The sequence below is a fragment of the Podarcis gaigeae genome (genome assembly GCF_964106915.1).
Source record: "Podarcis gaigeae genome assembly, chromosome: 6".
Classification (NCBI taxonomy): domain Eukaryota; kingdom Metazoa; phylum Chordata; class Lepidosauria; order Squamata; family Lacertidae; genus Podarcis; species Podarcis gaigeae.
In genome coordinates, this window is record NC_139682.1 from 28,870,675 (window position 1) to 28,884,969 (window position 14,295).

Sequence of the window (14,295 nt, forward strand, 5' to 3'; positions counted from 1 at the left end):
CAGTAGCCGCTGGAGTTGGGAGTGCAACACATCTGGCTGGCTACTTGTTCCCTATCAGAATCCTAGAGTTGGAAGGGACCACGAGGATCCTGCCTATCCTGATGTATTAAGATTCTGTCTGTGCAAAAGGAAGTTCTACTGCATTCAGTGGGGCTTGCTCCAGGTAAGTAGTTATAGAATTGTGGCCTGAATGAGACTGCAAAAGATGCTTTGATGCTGTAACTTTCAAGTGCTTTTTGGGTATCTTCTTCTACAGCAGCGGTGGGGGCCTGTGGCCCACCAGATGATGCTTGGACTACAATGCCCATCTTCTCTAACCATTGACCATGCTGGTTGGGGATGATAGGAGTTGAAATCCAACAGTATCTGGAAGCAGCAGGTTCCCCACCTGCAAAGTGGTGTGGTGAAGCCTGCAGTGTCTCTGATGCACCCATAAATATTCTAAGCAAAGTTCAGGTTTGCTAACACCTTGATGAGGAAGTTAACTGGTGAGAGAGAGAGAGATAGTCAGGAGAGTTCTCAGAGCATCGCAATTGGCAGTTATGGGCTAAACCATGGTGGTAATAATCCCATGACAGAAGTTAAAGTCTCATCCAAAGAAAGGCTTGTAAAGTCAGTTTAGTATAAACCAACAGGGAGTCCTGGCTTCGACAAGCCCAAACCCATATGAAATCAAGGTTTTTAAGCATGTATAATGCTTAATCTATTTACTTATTTAAATCTAATTAGTTAAAATTAGGGAGGGATGTCCTACAATTAAAATATGTAGACAAAATACATATAACCCATAAAAGTAACCCTATCCTTTAAGACACGCAGCACAACAAATCACTGAGTGGAAATTACTAATAGCAGCAGCAGTTAGGTCTCTCTCTTCCTCCAAAGGCCTGCCAGAAAAGGTGGCTGCCAAAAACTAAAGGGAGATGGGGCCAGACACACCTCTTTCAGGAGGTGGGATTTGACAAGAAAGGAGCTGCCACTGAAAAAGCTGTTTCCTGGACCCCAACACCATGCCACCAGGAGGGTCTCATTGGCTGATTTGCTATACAGACGTGGATAGGATCACGTACAACTGCTCTCTGGCTAGTAATGAAGCATCTCACTCTCTCATAAAACTAGAACTTGTGGACATCTGAAGAAGCTGAACGTTGGAAGATTCAAGACAAATAAAAGAAGGTACATCATTAAACAATGGAATTTGCTCCCAGAGGAGGCAGGGATGGCCACCAACTTGGATGGCTTTAAAAGAGGACTGGACAAATTCAGGGAGGCTATTAATAACTACCTATGATAGCTATGTTCCACCTCCACTGTTGGAGGCAGTTTGTTTCTGAATGCTAGTTGTTGGGAAGTGTAGGAGGGCAGAGAGTGCTGTCGCAATCAGGCCCTGCTTATGGGCTTCCCATGGGCAGCTGGTTGGCCACTGTGAGAACAGGATGCTGGACTAGATGGTCCATTGGCCTGATCTACAAGGGCTTAGTCTTATCTTCTTATTGTGACTCATGATGTTGAGCTGGTGCACCAGAACACTAAGACTGTCACACAAAGGCAGAAGCTCAAAGCAGCATAGCTGTGTCTGTTAACTTACAACTTCACATTATTAGTGACATTAGCTAGGTGCAGAAAAGGAGGGGTGAGCTTGGAGAGGGAACTGGGCAACAATCTTCAAATGCCTATCAACACAGACCACTTTGAACCTGTGCAACACAGAGCAGCTGTAAGACATGAACATGAAGTGCCCAAGTCATTATTATTTCAGTTGGACGGTCCTTTCCCCCACACAGCTATCAACCACCAACCATCAGCAGCAGTCTCCAAATAAATAGGATCCCTCTGCCTGGAAACAAGCTATAGTTATCACAAAGTTCTTCCTCTGCAAGTGTGGTGCTTAGCTGGCCAGAACTTCTGCTTCCTCCAACAGGCTTCTGTTCTCCATGTAGACATTCCTTTGGTGGAGCCAGTATCCATTCCATGGGAGTTGGCAGTAAGGAACAGCAAGGACCCAGGGACACCTGAGATATCTTCTGGCTTCCTGCTTCTACAGGGATTGGGAATATGTGGCCAGCTAGGTATTGTTGGACTCCAACTCCTATCAGCTTCTGCCAGCACAGCCAATGTTCAGGGATGGTGGGAGTTGGAGCCCAACAACAACTAGAGTTAGATAGATCCTCTGTCCTTGCGTTAGGAGTGATCTTATGCTTGTGCCCTGAGAGTGGGCTTTTTGTAAGCTTCTGACTGGCCACTGTGAGAACAAAATGCTGAACTAGATAGGCTTTTTGACAGATCCTGCAGTGTGTTTTCTTACAGCAGGGGATTCTTACAGCAGGGGATTCTGGCATACGATATAAATGTACATTGGGTTACATACGCTTCAGGTTACATACGCTTCAGGTTACAGACTCTGCTAACCAGAAATAGTACCTCGGGTTAAGAACTTTGCTTCAGGATGTGAACAGAAGTCATGCTCCAGTGGTGCAGCAGCAGCAGGAGGCCCCATTAGCTAAAGTGGTGCTTCAGGTTAAGAACAGTTTCAGGTTAAGAACGAATCTCCGGAACGAATTAAGTACTTAACCTGAGGTACCACTGTAGTTTATTAAACTGGCTGAGGAAGAATGAGCGTTTTGGGGAGAGGTTCAGTAAGTTGTAGCTGCAAGCCCTGAACAGGACAGGGTGAATGAATCACTGCTCTTTTTCTCTTAGAGCCATTTCCCCTTATTGCTTTTGGGGGTCAGGTAAAGCCAGAGAAGCATTGAAACCCTCACAGCATGGGAGGATTCCTTGATTCTTCCTCAACACTAGTTTTATACCTATGATCGTGTGCAGCATCTTCTACCCAGGTCTCCTGCTACCCTCCTGAGTCAGAACTCTTTGTTTCCAGGCAGAGTCAAGAGTAGTCTGAGGCATGTGATTCAGATCCACTGCTGAAGCTGAGCAGTTCTGGCCCTTTGAGTTGCCTGGGTAATAGGTGACCTCCCGGGAGCCAGATGTAAGCTGCTCTGAACTCCTTAGAAGAAGAATAAGGGATACATTTAATAAGGACAGGGCTCGAGTCAGTCTGGTATCTGAAGACTTCTGACTAAGAAGTATAAGAAGGTGATTGCACTGAAGGGTGCTGTATATGATCAGATTCTACACTCAGCCTGATTCCAGGGCAACATAAAAAAGTCAGCCTTCTATGACTTGTAGCTTTTAGCTTTTGGAATGCAAACTGGACTCACCAAATGGGATAAATTATACAATCAACGTGCCTTCAATCCAACCCAATACAATCAAGGGATGCAGGGCATTAAAAGAATGTGGTTTAGCCCAGGCAGCCCAGTTGAGTGTGTCCAAAAGTGTCTGTGTCCAAATGCCAGAATTCGACTCCTGATGCAGTAAAGTAAAGCAAACTGTTTAAGTCTAGTTGTCCTTGTTTCTTTATCTGGTCAACAAAGCAGATTTTGTGCCTGCTGCGCTCCAGACTTTGGATGCTATGCTGTGCCCCCAAAGCAATGAACTGCATATTAACACCAAAGAAATGTATAATAAACTCAATACAATAAATTCAATAAATCAAAATAATATAAAACACCAGTCACCAAATACCCACCAATCACACTGGATATACATTTGTGACTTGTGTTCATGCTTACATCACAGACGCAGCTCCTCAGCGTTCTGCCTGTCTCTTGGAAGCCAGATTTGGTGTTTTATTGTGCTTTTACTATTCTGTTGGGAGCTGCCCAGATCGGCTGGGGAAACCCAGCCAGATGGACAGGGTATAAATAATAAGTTGTTGTTGTTGTTGTTATTTTATATTATCACATGTCCCCTCCCTTGGTTGCTCCAATCTCTCTCAATCACCCACAGGGAATGCTCATCACCCCCACCCCAAAAGATAATCAAAAAGGGCTATATTCCCTTTAGCATCCACCCTTCAAAGCTGCCCCCACTGGGGGCTGTCCACTGGCAGCAGCCCAGCATCAACTGCAGATCCATATAAATAAGTTTTCCCCCTTCTGGAAACCAACAGCTGGTTTTGGGTGCAGCTAGTGAGGCAAACCGTCTGACTATTCCAAGTGCTGTTCCCCAGGTGCTGCAGAAAAGGGCTGGGAAAGCTAAGATGGCACTACCAACTAGCTGGCAACAGTCCTGCTACTGCTCCCTGCCTCCTCTTGCTAACTCCTGCTCAGAGGCAGTATCAGCAGAGTTGGACAGCTGCCCAGGTCCCAGCACTCTGCCAGGACCCACCATTGCTGATGCATAGATCACCCAGCTTCCCAATCCTCTGACTAGGGGCTTAGCTTTGGGAACCTGTAAGAGCATTGTTGTTGCTGCTGCTGCTACTACTACTACTACAATTTATATACTGCCCTTTACTCACAGGTCTCAGGGCGGTTCACAAGATATACCTTTCTGTATACAGTTTCACATATTAATGTGAACAGGTTATCACAGCAAGTAACATTCAAGGTTGTGTTAGTCATTCTTGTCCTTACCTGTTACACTTTCTTTTCTTCATGCAAGTACTGAGAAGTAAATCAAAACACAACATTTTTAAAAGTGTTGTTTTTTTAAAAGCCAAAAACTATTTGTGACTTCAGTCTCTCCTTCCTTTGTCTATATTCTTCTGCCACATAACAGAGGCAGGGTGGCCACACAATCCTTTCTCCTTCCTTCCTTTTTAATGAATTTTTTATTTTCTTCTCTATAGGTACAGAAAAAATAACAATGAAGAAAACAATGTCAAAGCCAAGGAATTCATTCCCAAACATTACACAGCAGCAAATCTGCCACGAAAATAAAAATAAAACAAACTCAAAGGGAAAATTTTCTCTCTCCCCCCCCCCAACTCAAGTACACATTACAGTTATTTGTACTTCCTGAACAGCAAAATCACTCCAGGGAGTGACTAAAAATGATTGCCCAACAGAAGTGGCTTTTCTAATAAAAAGGGAACAGAAAAATGTCATGGGACACTGCGAAGAAGAAGATGACCTTGGCTTATGGCATAAGGGGGTGATTTACAAAGCCATCATTTAGGACTGATTCCCATTTCCCAGTGGTTGGCTGGGATCTCCCAGAAGACGCACACACTTTCAATCAACTGCAGGTGCTATTGCCAAGTCTGCACAACAAATCTATACCCAGTGGTGTACGTAGGTGTCTGTACTGCAGACAAACAGGACCCCACACTTGTCAACCAATCCTAAATCTTCTTCTTGTCATTATTAAAAGTTTATTGAACTTTTACATTGGGGTAAAATACTGGAATATGCTGTAACAGTTTAGAGAAAGCACTGGGGAAACTCCATACATACACATTCTACTTCTCTTTCCCCCAAAAACATAGAGATAGGGAAAGAAGCACATAAACACAGATAGTGTATGAGGAAGGTGGTCCTATCAATGAATATATATAAAGGCAACAGTTCAAATTGATAGGTGGCTATCTTTCCATGAATTCTGATTTTTCTGTTATCTACATGAAACTGATCAACTATAAATCACCTATGTAATGGAGGATTACCCAGACATACCACAATCTCCCTACCCGTGCATCCTTATCATGTATTGACCATACATACTACAGCAGCCCACTCCAACCTTGTAGATTCCAGCTAATCAGTTTGGACTCCAACTCTCATCCACCCAGCCAATCAAGCAGGTTTAACTGAGATTCTCTCACTTCCCTAACATTGCAGGGAGTCAGGCTAGATGACTCTTGGGGTCCCTTCCCACTTTACAGTTCTACGAAAGGAGGGGACTAGAGCTCTCTGGAACATTACTAGTACCTTTAACCAAACCATGAACCTCAGGATTCCTTGAAGGAAGCCATGCCAGTTAAACATAGGATAGGTCTGGCCTTCTGGATAGCATTTGCCGAGCCTTTGGTTTGGAGGGAGCAATATATGTGGATCTACAGGAAAATGGTGAAGTTTAAGGAAGGATGGTGTGATATAAGCACTCACAGGTGGTGTGCAAAACAAAGCCTGAACCATACTTCCTTTTGTGCCACGTCTCTAGGCACAGGTCTGTGCTTCAGGGATCTGTGTTCAAGCACTTTCTTCCCCCTGGCGCTTTCTCCACTCTCTACAACTGAATTGGAGCAAAAGGTGATCCATGGAATACTTGAATTGATGGGACTTGAGTTCCAATTCAGCATTAAAGAGAAGGTTTTCCTGGGGAAAGCGGGGGGGGGGGGGAAGAGTTCGGACATGGAGCTTTAGAAAGGACCTGGATAGCTCAGTAGGTTAGAGCAGGGGTCAGCAAACGTTTTCAGCAGGGGGCCGGTCCACTGTCCCTCAGACCTTGTGGGGGGCCGGACTATATTTTTTGGGGGGAAATGAACGAATTCCTATGCCCCACAAATAACCCAGAGATGCATTTTAAATAAAAGCACACGTTCTACTCATATAAAAACAAGCTGATTCCCAGACCGTCTGCAGGCCAGATTTTGAAGGCAATTGAGCTGGATCCGGCCCTGGGCCTTAGTTTGCCTACCCATGAATTAGAGCATGGTGCTGATAATGCCAAGGTTGTCAGTTTGATCCCCATAAGGGACAGCTGCATATTCCTGCATTGCAGAGAGTTGGGCTAGATGACCCTAAGGGTCCCTTCTAACTCTAGAATTCTATGACCTGCACCTAGAAAGCATGGGGCAAGGGGAAGCCAAGTGTGGCTGAGTCTTAACACTTTCCATCTGCACCACTTGTAAGGGGTGTTTTAGTGCTTGTGTTCATTGCAAATTGAGAATAACCCTCCCTGCCCATACTTTAATTTTTGTTTCTTAATGAGCTTTCATACAAACAAGCAAATCAACAACACAAGGCGGCTCGGTGCTGAAAAGAGCAACATCCATTAACCGTGGGAAGGATTTGAGATGAGCACCACTTTCTCAGGGAAAGAAGGGCGAGAGCTTATGCAAACATTTGTCAGTGACCCTTTAGCCCCCTCATTAGGTGCACAGCTGCAGCCAGATTTACGCACTTTAATTAAAACTGACTTTACGAACTTTCTTGCTCAACCAGAAGAACATTAGACGGAAAAACCGTGGGGGAGGGGGTTAGAACAGTGACATTTTTTTCTAATGAGTAAGCAGTTTCTAATCCTGCCTCCCCTTTCCTTCCCAGGTAAATGGAATTAACTTCCTCTAACCATGTGTGTGGCAATTAATATCTCAAGCTGCCAAAGGAAAACAGTTTCCCCTTTCCCACACGCCAGCCTGTGTTGTCAAATGGGACTCGTGGGAAGAAACGTCCAAAACTGCTGTCCTCTCAGTTTTTGCCCTGGTGAGCAAGGGGGTCAGAGGCAGCGTGCTACAATGGGGTTTGCATGCCAGGCACAGGGGAGCCATGAACAACAAGGCACAGCAAGCGGGTGAAAAATGGCAGCAACTTTATTGATTATGCTGGTGTGACCCAGAGCAAGCTTCTGTCCACTAGACTGTCTGCTGATTAGATGCTCTTTGCTGCCTGCCTGTAGGCATTGCAGCGTGGCAGGACATATTTGTACCTCAGTTTGAACTGGACTGGTGGGGCACTTAGCAACTTGCGAGCATGCCATCTGGCCTTCCCCACCTCCACCCCTTATCTAGGGCCAAGGTTTTCCACATCAGCCCATAGATTATCACAATCTATGGATTCTACTCAATGCCCTCCGCTGCCACGTTGTGACAACTGAGAGCATGACTGTCAGGGAACTGCCATCGGCTCAGAGGTGAGAGGTTGTGTTACAGGGAGCCTCCGAAAATCTTGTGAAGCAGTCCCTCTTCCGGCGAGGAGGAAAGCCCCACCTCCAGTGGAGAAGAGGTGCAAGGACCAGAGGATGTTAGAAAGAGCCTTAACACCGCACCTGAGCAAGCTGGAGAGGAGGGAAGCAAGCCCCTGCCAACGCCCATCATGCGCAGTACTTTGAGGTGCAGGGAGGGGCGGAAAAGGCTGGGGGTGACGAGACTTTTATGTTGGGGGAGGTACAAAAACAGACCACTCCCGGATTCTGCTAGCGATTGAGCCAGACATGAACCTATGACGCTCTTCTCTCTAAATAGTTTGCACCAAAATAAAGCCTGTAAAAGACAGGTCGGAGTCCTGCCTGGTTACTCTCGAGCAACCACAACAGCACCTGACAATGACGGATTGGGAAGCAATAGCTTGAGGTGAGGATGGCAACCTTCCCCCTGCAAGAAAACCCAGGCCAATTTGATGGTGGGTAAAATTCCTTTTCTGGCCGTGAGGAACAGTGAACAGCACTAGTCCTCTGCAAAATGCTATTAACTGTGGGAATGTGGGTGGGTCATTTTGCAGCAGTGTGGGGCAGAAGGGGGCTGCTGGAGTTGGGGGCACCCCTTGCTCCCCAGAGCCTGCCAGATTTGCTGACTGGCTCCCCTGGAGATACTGACAGCGACGTCTTCTGGCTCCCTGCCCCCAGCACACCAAATGCACAACGTCCTCCGCCGCAGAGGTGCGGCAAAGTTGTACGACTATTAGAACAACAGACACCCACACAACCTCTTCCTAATGAAAGACATATTGCGGCGGAGCTTTGAATTTTTGCAGAAACGCAAGTAGCCAATCTACAAGGGAACGGTGAGAAAATAAGAAACACCTCGGGTAATTTATTGAAGTTGGAATATTTTCATCCCCAAAAAGCACCATGATAATAAAGTGTAAAATAAAAGCGGCAGCAACAACAATAGAAAGAGCAATGCGCAGAATAATGGCATCTTCGCGATTCAACAAATCACTGTCGGGAGGAGGAGGGAAAGAAAAGGAAGGAAAAGATAAATTGTTTGGCTCCTCATTTTTGTCTGCATTGGAAATGAATATTATTACTTGGAGTTCAAATGGATAGGACATGGCCTTCCTCTGAGCTCTCTTTTATTAAGAGTATATTAGCTTATATTATACCATAAAAGAGTAAGATATAAAAATTGCCAGCTTCTTGCCAGTATAATGAAAACCCTAATTATCCATGACCCTGCAGGACTTTCTACTTTGCTCAACACACACACACATGTATGCGTGTCTCTCTCTGTGTGTATATGAATGACACACACTTTTCTAGGCTTCATAAAGCCTTGGAGAGAAAATTAATAAAACAGTTGTCTGTTATCTCAATCACTAGCTATTGCGGTTTCAGATGGAGAGGAAAAGAAGTTCTCAGTGTTAGCACTTCAATAAAGATGAGAGCAAGTTAATAATTTCATGCACGTCAGTCATGAAGTGGTGACTTGCATGTGTGAAAGAAGAGCGCAGCTGCAGAAAGTGTCACCAGAGATGGGAACCAAGCTTAGTTCTCATTCAAAATACAGTAGTATTTTGGGTTACATACACTTCAGGTTACAGACTCTGCTAACCCAGAAATAGTACCTCGGGTTAAGAACTTTGCTTCAGGATAAGAACAGAAATTGTGCTCCGGTGGTGCAGCGGCAGCAGGATGCCTCATTAGCTAAAGTGGTGCTTCAGGTTAAGAACAGTTTCAGGTTAAGAACAGACCTCCGGAATGAATTAAGTACTTAACCCAAGGTACCACTGTATTAAAAAACTCCTTGCCCACCACTAAAGTATGTCTGGGGGCCTGGTAGAGGGTGTTAAGTGGTGGCATTGCCACCACAGCCACAGCAGCAGCAGCAGCAGCAGCAGCAGAGAAACATATAGGGGCCACCACAAGCAGGGCTGGGTTTGAGTGTATGTTTGGAGGATGGCACCAGCCCTGGCCATAGCAGCTGCACTTCAAGATCAGTGTGCTTTAGCACCCTCTGTTATGGTTTGAAGGGCTGCTATATTTGGAGGCACGTCTGCTCATTTTGTTGAATGGGATCCTGAAAGTCATATTCTGACATAATAATAATAATAATAATAATAATAATAATAATAATAATAATATATTATTTATACCCCACCCATCTGGTTGGGTTTCCCCAGCCACTCTGGGTGGCTTCCAACAAAATATTAAAATACAATGGTATCAAAAGCTTCCCTAAACAGGGCTGCCTTCAGATGTCTTCTAAGAGTCTGGTAGTTGTTCTTCTCTTTGACATCTGGTGGGAGGGTGTTCCACAGGGCGGGTGCCACTACTGAGAAGGCCTTCTGCCTGGTTCCCTGTAACTTGGCTTCTCGCAGTGAGGGAACTGCCAGAAGGCCCTCGGCACTGGACCTCAGTGTCCGGGCAGAACGATGGGGGTGGAGATGCTCCTTCAGGTATACTGGACCCAAGTCCTATCCAGACAGGACCACGAACAGGTCCTCTCTCTTGTCACCACCTGCCTAACTTCAGAAGGTAGAGAAAGTCACATGGGGCTTCCAAAGATTAAGGTGGCATGATTTGGGAAGTTTAGTGAGAGGATCCAGTCCTTCTTCATTGTCAATTTGTTCCGGGTAGGAACGGCTGCAGTGCCTCTACTGAAGATCTGGTTCCTCTTTTCTTGTTACCTTTTGGGCCCCATGGTGGCTCAATCACCAAGAGTGAAATAATGAACCCACCCTTTCCTCTTATTCCTTTGGAAAGTTGACTGCCAAAGACATTTGCTGCTCTTGAGAACACTATCATGCACACTAATGTCCCAGTGAAATCAATAATGTTTATGAATACTTAATTGCATAATAGTCTGTGGATTTCTTTTCTTTTTTTCTTTCTTTTTTAAAGAATGAGACATTAATGGTTTATTTTTTAAGAAAATGCAAAGCATACGAGGCTGCTCTGAATTATTGTACAAAGCAGATGCCTAGAACTCAGAATCTAATTTTCTCTCTGGATTCACATAACATCCTTGATCTTCCAGCAGCTTCAAAATAACATGTAGCAAGCATATAGCTAAGTCCTTTCAAATAGCCACAAAGTGCATAAAACTGCTCAAGGGGAAAGAGTATTCCTTCTGTATCCAGTGTATGAAGTCAGCTTGCTCTGGAAGAGTGAGCAAATAGACCTGTTACACCTGAAATTGGGCTTGACGGAGGCGGCAGGGTGTTGCATATTAAATGAGACCTGGAATCGCTCCGCTCAGCAGCACCTAAGCGTATAAGACTTTATTCTACGCTTCTGATGATTTTATAATTACTTGAGATATCTCTAGAACCGGCAAGCCTTTTTCAAATGCACTTAGTACTTGGCTTCGGAAAACTGAGAATTTCTCAGTATTAGAGGATTTGGAGTTTCAATTTCTAGAAACCGAGTAAAGAACTTATAGTGTACTCTTCCTTGCAAGCTTTGGAAGGCAGGAGTATATGGTACCTGAATTACCTAGGTTTCATTTTGCAGTAACCATTAGGCTAAAACCTTCACAGATGGTGGATTTGGAGGGAGGATTTGAAAGAAGAGAGGGCAGGATCACATTCAGGAAGAAATTTGAAAACATAAGGGGCGTCAAATGGACCACGTGAATTAGGAGAACTGGAAGCCTTAGACTGCCTGAAAGTCGTGTATTTGGAGATGACCATCCAATCTGTTGTCCAAGTGCTAACTCCTGATGGACAATTTCACAGCCTCTCCTTTTCTCCCTTATCTAGAAACTGGATAGTACTTCAAATAGAGAACTGTTTTCCTAAAATAGGCCACATGGCTATACTAATAGCCTCTTTTTCTTTAAAACCACCATTATGGAAGGTCCTAGGGAACAGGTGGACTATGAAAAAGTAACTTTCAGAACAGGCCTCTGTGTGTGTGTGTTTGTTTGTTTGTTTGTGTGGTGTGTGTGTGTGACACCATTTATAGAGATGAAAGAAAATTCACTTTCCACCACCATTTGTTCCCTTTTTTTACATACGAGTTGTTAAAATTAAAACACCCATTTTGCTGTATGTGGCTTATTCCACACAAAGCCTTGCTTTGTCAGGGAAGTGTCTGCCCAAATGGTTCTGGTGATGCTAACATTTTGTGTAGCTGCCCAACAGGGCTGCCTTCCTTAGAAACAGACACTAAGCACTTCAGGTAAACTCAAACACAAACTGCATACTCCTTGGCTTCCACATTGGCTCACAATGCCTTTATCCTCCAACTCACCTCTAAAGGAAACTACCTTTTCAAATACTTCCCCATTGACCCAGGAACTAACTACATATGTACACACCTTCCCATTATTGATACAACCTAACTTATAAGCCACTTTGGCAAACATTCAATTTGAAAAGCATTCTATTTTTTTAAAAAAACAACGCAATAATGAATTGTCTCAGCTCAAGTGCCAAACCAGTCCCAATGGGCACAAGCTACCCCTGGCAGGGGCAGGCACTGGTGGCAGGACACAGTGACAGCAGCTTATCCAAACCATCCTGAAGCCAGGAGCTGCCCTCCTTTTATGAATAAAGGCAAGGCATACATATTTTTTTTTTACAACATTTAAAAAATAGGAGCCATTAAACGTGTTGTGAAGAAACAGGTGCCCCCCCACTTATGTGTGTTCTACTCACATGCAACTGTGTATATGCACAGCACCAGGAAATAATTAAACAATTCAGTTCAAACCTGGAAATGGTGGGAGAGAGTTGGAGAGTGATCAGACCCTTCGCTGGACCCCAAAAGCATGTAAATGAGGGTGGAGGAAGCCCTGAAGAGATTGGAGGCACAGCAGGGCTTTGTTTAGGCTGCTCAGCCTCCCCACCTAACAGCTGACATGCAGGATAGCGCAGCAGCAACAGCCATTTCCCCATGCGTCCTCCAGCCCCCTGCTGGCCCCAGAGCTTCAATTCTTGTTGTGGATACAGTATTTTGGGCATGGATTGAAGAGAGAGTGGCAGGGAGGGTGTTTAAAGGGTGTTATTCCACACAAAGCTTATTCCACCCAAAGAGGGTGCTCCCCACGTTATGTAATTTTATTTATGCGCACAAGCTCCCAGAAAGTAGCCTCTGTGTTAGTGGGAAGTTGCCTGCACTACAGCTTTTTCAAAACAGGAGCCATTTAAAAATTGTTATGTGCCCATTTGGGAGCTAATCAAAACACATGTGCATGCTGGTTCCGCACACATATTTGGCTTTTTAACTATAACTGTTTCATTTAGCATTTCCTTCAGTTTGGGAAACACTTCTTGCTCCAGCTGGTTATGAATTATTCCTTCTTGCTTATTAGACTCACAAGTGTGCTTGTTTCTATTTATACCATTGTTTTGTATTAATATTTAAGGATACAGTGTGTGACACCTGAATATGCTTCTCTGCTATCTGCTGTTTTATTAGGAGAAATTCACACTAGAATGCTGCTGAATTTTCATTAGGATTTCTTTTTAATGCGAACTTGCTGTAGAAATGCGGTGAACTGGATTAAAGCTTAGAAAAATTAGAACCCGAGAGAACCAAAATTGACAGATCTTTCTATCCCTACTGGAGAGGCCAAGGGTTGAACCTGGTACACATTGCTTTCAAAGCAGATACTCTGCCATTGAGCTACAGCCTACAACTATTCAAAAATGCATGGGGAACCGCCATAGATACAAATGACTCTCTGCTATAGGCAGTCACCTTTCACAAGTCTGAAGGTGTCTGGAATGGGGATGGAGGGGGGCAGAGCTGGCACATTTGTTCCCATTGTCCCTTCTCACATGCTTACTTTAACCTAACTGTATTGCTTTGAAGATGGCTTGTATTTCATTATCCATTTCCAATTCTGGGAAATGCTCCTCTCATATATTTTGCACCAGGGGACAGTGTATGTGTATGCATGTGTGTGTGTGAGAGAGAATTAAGGAGAAAAAGACTGCGTGTGGTCAAGACCTACTTTCTAAATATGCATTTATGATATATTTTGCAATCACGTGCTTTATCAGAGCTTGAGGCTCTGCAGTAAAAATAGAACAACACCCAGAATACAATTTAAACCAATTAAGAGGGGATTCAATTAAAGTGACATGCACAAATATTTTTGCCAGCTCAGTCTAAAGGAAGCGCATACCACTGACATTACATTACTCACCCTGCCTTCATTTGTTTGGTTCCCACATCAACCCCACCAATTACCTGGAAGGAAAAAGGAGAAAGAATGACACTAAAGCCAATAAGATAATTCTCATTTACATAATAATTTCCCAGTACTGTGCTTAATAGTCTGAGAGTAACGTCAAAAGTATATATCATCCATTCTTGAAGAAGCTTCCATGCACTAATTGAAACTAAATTACACCAGATCTCATATTTTCGTCTTGTGTTGGTTGGGAGATATTTTGTGAGCTCTAGTTCTATGTATTGTTACTAAAACTGACAAATATACATGTCCCTTTCTCTCCAAAAGAGTCCCAGATATGACTCCTCTCAGCCTTGGAAGCATTCCTCTACATTAAAACGTTACATTTCATGCACAAAGAAATGTAATCCTTTTGAATTTGAGAT

The 14,295-nt window shown here is 44.2% G+C and overlaps 2 long non-coding RNA genes across 3 annotated transcripts in view; one reads left to right on the forward strand and one right to left on the reverse strand.

Annotated features, from left to right (window-relative positions):
- LOC310848009 lies at nt 1-6,405 on the forward strand. Its single transcript, XR_014566128.1, has 2 exons — nt 1-163; nt 4,694-6,405. It is a non-coding gene; the product is annotated as an uncharacterized lncRNA (long non-coding RNA).
- Nucleotides 4,520-14,295, reverse strand: part of LOC310847997 — a 22,805-nt gene continuing 13,029 nt past the window's right edge. For both annotated transcript variants that reach the window (XR_014566113.1, XR_014566114.1), the window contains exons 3-4: nt 13,883-13,926; nt 4,520-4,687 (exon numbers count right to left, since the gene is read on the reverse strand). This is a non-coding gene — a long non-coding RNA (uncharacterized lncRNA). The remainder of the gene's footprint in view (nt 4,688-13,882; nt 13,927-14,295) is intronic.